Genomic DNA, 5,963 nt, shown 5'->3' with positions numbered 1-5,963 from the left:
CCACGTCCCAAAGTCGAGACGTTCAACAGTAATATCAGTGACTTTTCTCTAAAGAACTCAATGCCCCTGAAGTTTTTAGCGCAGAGTGTTCAAATGTGAGCGCAAGACAAACTTATACAGTACCTCTCCCGGAAAACTAATCAAATTTTGAAAAATTATGAAAAATTGCTCGATGATGACGAAAATTCGAAACTTGACCAATTTACGGAATTCTACTCTATATCGCTCACTGCTCAGCATATTTCTAGCTCTACCAGTTTAAAAGTTATTCTATGTGGAAGGCAATATTGGACAAAACCGCTCTTAAAAAGGCAAACAAATTTCGAAAATTTCCCAAAAAATGTCAGCTTGCAATGTTGATAGTAGTAAGTTTGCTCTATAAAATGCAGCAAAACACGAGTTTCTAGTAATACCGGTTCAAAAGTTATCAAATGCGGAAAACTAACTTGAACAAAACGGCTCATAAAAAATTAGTCATTTTTCAAAAATTTGTCAAAAATTGTTTGATTATGGCACAAATTGCAAACTTCGAGCATTAATTGCCGTGATACCGCTCTACAAAATATGAGGCCCCTCAAATTTTTGGCTCTACTGGTTCAAAAGATATCAAATGCGGGACCGAAAGTGATACCATCTGGCTCTAGAAAATCAACAACTTTAACGGCTCCTCAAACAGTTTTTGATAATGGTCTACAAACAAAACTCCTAACGAATATACAGTCAACTTTCCTCTGCAAAACACACGTATAGGAAAGTTTCAATCTCTGGCGGTTTTTGCGAAATCGTCTTGCACAATGTTGGTTGAAACAAGGCTTGAAAAAGACCGTTAATTACAGGCTTCAATTCAAAAAACACCGATTCTTTGATGACTTCATGCTGATGTTTTCTGATGCTATCTGAAAATTCTGCGGATTTTCCCCCCTAAACCACATTTCTCAAAGAACCCATTTGAATGGAAATTAACCAAACTGTCCCAAAACAAGGTTTATTGAGCTAAAAGGGTTCACCTTTGCAACTTCCGCATAAGCATTCCGAAGGGTTGCGCTAAGCGAGCTGGAACTATAAAAGGGCGATCAACCCAGTTCAGAAAAAGGCGCTTTGTAGGCCAGTAAATCAATCAAAATAATCAATTTTCGATATTCCGCTGTTTATCCGCGAGGAAACGCATTAGAAGGTGGAAAGCCAAACAGAGGAGCCACCGGAATGTTTGCATGGGTTTGATATTGGTTTTAAATTCGTTTCCCATTTCCCTGTTTTCCGCAGTTAATGGAGGTGTTTCAAAAAAATGCCTTGGTTTTACACGAAATTGAGGCTTCGCCTAATTCCGATTAAATCTCAAGCACTTTTCGACATCGCACAAAGTTTAAGCCTATTTAATGTTTCCAGGATTAACAGTTTGGATAGTTGACTGATTAATAAGCCCAATTTATCACAACAGCGGGCATTGAATGAATTATTTATTATTTATTATTCAGCGATATATTTTGCGTGTCCTTAAAAGTGTTCAGAGATCTAGCAATTAACCGGAAAACCCGCCGGATTCTATAAAATGTTTGCCGTTCCACCCTAAAATTGCTAAAATATGTATTTACCTAAAATGATATGTGCCAGAGTATTCAGACATTGTAATGTAAACCTGCTTCATGGCGCATCGTCCAGTGAGGAGACGCACATGTTTGTAAATTCGTTTTTCGGTTCGAAAACTGGCAATTTTCTTCAAAAAGCTTTGCTGGAAATTTGCGAATTTTTCGGGAATTTAGCGGTTTTTTCCGGATGCAGCAAACACCTCTGAAGAAGCCACTTATCCTGGCGAAACGTCAGGAAACACTTTTTTGCCCGACGGCCTCAAAACCTCAAAAACTTCTGGTTTTAGCGAGTGTGAAACCTGATGCAACCGCACAAACAGCACAAACTGTCGAAACCATCGAAAAAACACTAAAATCTTTTCGATAGAGAATCTCGAGAGCTTTTACTGGCTAATTACACCTTAAATTTAGCGAAAAAGGGTTTAGCAAATTTTTTTAATTTTTTTCAGGTGCAATCGGTTGAAGAACCTATTTTTAATCGATGTGCGAAGCAACAAAAAACAATTTCGAACCGAAATCTTTGGAATCTTCACACTTTAGACCAATTGCAAGCGCATTCAACAGCCAAAATTTCATTGTTTTTTTGAGAAAAACGGCAGTAGATTAAGAAGAGAGCAAACTTTTCTCCAAAAATGTAAGCCTGATCATCGAAAAAACCATCAAGTGTTGACCGAATGCGTTTTTTTGGAGAAATATTCACTTTTAGTGAACAGAAGATCTACCTGATTCATACTAGTTCTATTTCGGAAATTACGTTTTAAGTCCGCAATTTTTTCCAAAGTTCAGCCGTTTGAGAAAAGAGAATCTGTTGAAAAATTAATTAGCTATCGAAGCTTAAAGCGACCGAAAACACTTTTCGAACCAAAATCGTTCGAACCTTAACATTTCAGACCATTCACAAGCGCATTTTTGGAAAAAATCAGTTGACAAAATCCGCATCATTGTAATAAAAAAGGCCCGATTTGAAACTTTAAAAATTCGCTAAAACATCGCACTTTTATCGACAAATTGATAAGCTTGAAGGCGGAAAAAACAGTCGAATTTTTAACTTTGAGTCTACTTTTTAACGTGTTTAAGAACCAGGAGCGTTTTTTTTTACATTTACCTCCGCTTAACTGAAAATTTACCACTTAAAAGCTTAGTTTAGAGTTTAGAGGCCTGGAAAACGCTTATTGAGCCAAAATCTTTCGATTCTTCACCCTTTAGATGAATTTCAAGCGCATCCAACAGCCGAAATTGATCGCTGTCCGATTAAGACACTTTGTACACTTTAGACTTGCAAAAAGGCAAATCACTTTTTTTGGAAAAAACTTCTTTTTTTGTCGAAAAGTTCTTTGATGTTTGGCGTTTTCAAAAAGTAAGTCCGTTGTAATTGAGGGTCAAAAATGGAAAAATGCTTTTTGCGCTAAAATATTTTGCTTTTTCACGTGGAAGACGGTACCAAAGTCCAGGGACGCAAAAATTATCAAATTTTCATCAAAAAAGCTCAAATTGTTTTCATAACTTGTTTAATACTGGCCCAGTCTCAAAAAATCAACGTTTTCCTGAACGTGGAGCGACTTGAAAAAGAAAACGGCCTAAAACCTCTTCAACCATAGCCGATTGAAATTTTTTTTTAAGCTGAAATTATTCGATTGTTAACACTGAAATGAATTAAAAATTTGTTAATTAACCCGCACTTTTCCGCGAAAATTGAATCGGGTCTAATCGAATGAAAACTTCAAAGGCATTTAAATCAAAAACCGTTCACAATAAGAAGAATCCCAGATTGTTTCCTTGACTTGATAAGTAAATATTTCCATTTCGCCAAATAAACATCGAGCATTTGATTTTCCCTGGCACGTGTTGGAAAATAACAAATGAGTGTCAATCACTACTCATTTTTTGCTCAACAAAGCCTCAAAATTCGGGGTAGTAAATAAAAATTCGGATTAAATTGCCGATAATGTACATCGGCACTCGTCCATAAAGGTGTTGAAATGTTTGAAAAACTGCGAAAAATTACCCACAAACACCCTATTGGTTATTAATAGCAAATTATCTGGCATTGACCTAGAGAAAGTGAGTTCGAAAAATTGGTATTTTCCTGAAAACAATCGCTAACCGATCAATCACTCCTAGTAGGAAATTATGTTTTGGTTGATTCATCTGCATATGGTTGGCTTTGCTTAGGGTTTAATGATAAATTAGATTATCCCAATTATTTGATCTATCACTTATTGGCACGACTGGATCTATTTGCGTTTTTGCCTTTAAAAACATGTGTTGCAGTAGCAGAGCGTTTTGAGGCAGGAATTGCCTAGAATATTGAACGATTTCCCAATAATTTAAAATTCCCTCCCATTGTTGCGATCCAAGCCCAACTGGTGGCTCATTTAACCGAAAAACTGTAAATATTTTGACAATAATCTATTTTAATGGTAGTAAAATATAGCGAGTATAATCCCAGCCCACATTAGAACGATTTGTGGCATAGAATATGTGTATTATTCGTTAAATGTGTGTGTTTTCTAGTCCCCAGATTCAGTTGAACATTCTTAAATTAACTTGTTTTCAAAAATACCTTTGCTTCAAGTGCACTGTCCAAACGCCGGAGATTTTGAGGGTTTGCGGAACTGTTTTCTAGTCATTTTTTTGAGGCGAAATTATCCAAGACACTTGCTAGTCGGCACATATTCATGATAAAACTAATTCACGAAATCAGATAATCGAATCTTGAATCGAAAAGTCCTGGTTTAATTTTAGGCTCGATTCCACGCAAAACTGATTGATTGGAAATCAATCATTCATTGGACTTAACTTTGAGTTTATTGCCGATTCGATCGTGCTTTCAAAGTGTTTCATCCAAGTGAAAACATGTTGGCACGATTTTCATAAATACAGGCAAATTCCCGATCGAGCAATGCAGTTTTCCCGATCTTTCCAGAAATTTTCTTTATTAATCCTTTGCTTGAGCTAATGTGTTTTTCTAATCATTTTTGTTCATTCATTTTCCGGCGCTTCAAATTCTAAAAAATGTTTCAAAAAGCGCAGAAAATTGGGGCTTAGAAGTTTATAGAGCAGGGTTGAGGGTACCTACTTTTTAATGAAGGTTCAATCCTGAGCTATTGTTACCCAATTTTGGAGATTCATTTGTTGATTTTTCTACCAACATTATGCAAGACTGACGATTTTGCAAAAACAGCCAGAGATTCAACTTTCCTATGCGTGTGTTTTGTAGGCCATATTCAAAAAAATTTTGGGTTGTTTTTGAAGTTGTAGATTTTCTAGAGCCAGATGGTATCACTTTCGGTCCCGCATTTGATATCTTTTAAACCAGTAGAGCTAAAAATTCGAGGGGCCCCATGTTTTGTAGAGCGGTGTCACGGCAATTAATGCTCGGAGTTTGCAATTTGTGCCATAACCAAATAATTTTTGAGAAATTTTTGAAAAATGACTGATTTCTTATGAGCCGTTTTGTTCAATTTAGTTTTCTGCATTTGATCACTTTTGAACCGGTATTACTAGAAACTCGCGGTTTGCTGCATTTGATAGCGCCCACTTACTACTATCAACGTTGCAAGCTGGAATTTTGTGCGTTTGTTCAGAATTTTTTGGGAAATTTTCAAATTTTGTTTGCCTTTTTAAGAGCGGTTTTGTCCAATTTTGCCTTCCACATAGAATAACTTTTAAACTAGTAGAGCTATAAATATGCTGAGCAGTGAGCGATATAGAGTCAAATCCCTTAAATTGGCAAAGTTTCGAATTTTCGTCATCATCAAGCAATTTTTCATAATTTTTCAAAATTTGATTAATTTTCCGGGAGAGGTATTGTATAAGTTTGTCTTGCGCTCACAATTGAACACTCTGCGCTAAAAACTTCAGGGGCATTGAGTTTTTTAGAGAAAAGTCGCTGATATTATTGCTGAAAGTCTCGACTTTGGGACGTGGCCCAAGGATTTTTCAAAAATATTTGAAAATTACTGATTTTCCAGAAGCGGTTTTCTACAGCTTTCTTTCCGTATTTGCTGCTTGTGTTTAGCCAGAGGTAAAACTTGGAGGAGTTCTGACATTTTTAGAAATATATTATCGGAATCAAATTTGTAAATTTGAATTTTGCGCCATCATCAAGGAATTTTCGAAAATTTTTCCAACTTGAGTCTATTTTTGAAGACCGGTTTTCGACAAGTTTGTCTTCCGCATTTGATATCTTTTGAACTGCCGAAGAAAAACACTTACCGGGTATTGAGTTTCACAGCTTGAGGTGCCTGTTATTGAGGCTGAAAAGTCCGAAGTTGTTTCATCATCCAGGAATTTTTGAGAAATTTTGAAATTTTGCTAGTTTTTATGGCGGTGGTTTACAAGTTTATCTTACGCATTTGATCATTTTTGAAGTGA

General features: G+C 36.1%; 1 protein-coding gene across 1 annotated transcript in view; it reads right to left on the bottom strand.

Annotated features, from left to right (window-relative positions):
* Positions 1-4,391, bottom strand: part of LOC109543971 (RYamide receptor) — a 71,502-nt gene extending 67,111 nt beyond the window's left edge. The window contains exon 1 of the mRNA XM_019913930.2: positions 4,150-4,391. The gene's annotated coding sequence lies outside the window, so the exon portion shown is untranslated. The remainder of the gene's footprint in view (positions 1-4,149) is intronic.
* Positions 4,392-5,963: the final 1,572 nt, after the last annotated feature.

This window comes from Dendroctonus ponderosae, unplaced genomic scaffold, assembly GCF_020466585.1.
Source record: "Dendroctonus ponderosae isolate FM_Combo_2020 unplaced genomic scaffold, Dpon_F_20191213v2 Dpon_F_20191213_7, whole genome shotgun sequence".
NCBI lineage: Eukaryota > Metazoa > Arthropoda > Insecta > Coleoptera > Curculionidae > Dendroctonus > Dendroctonus ponderosae.
The sequence above is the reverse complement of the archived record's forward strand: the minus strand, read 5'-3'. Positions and strand labels throughout refer to the sequence as shown.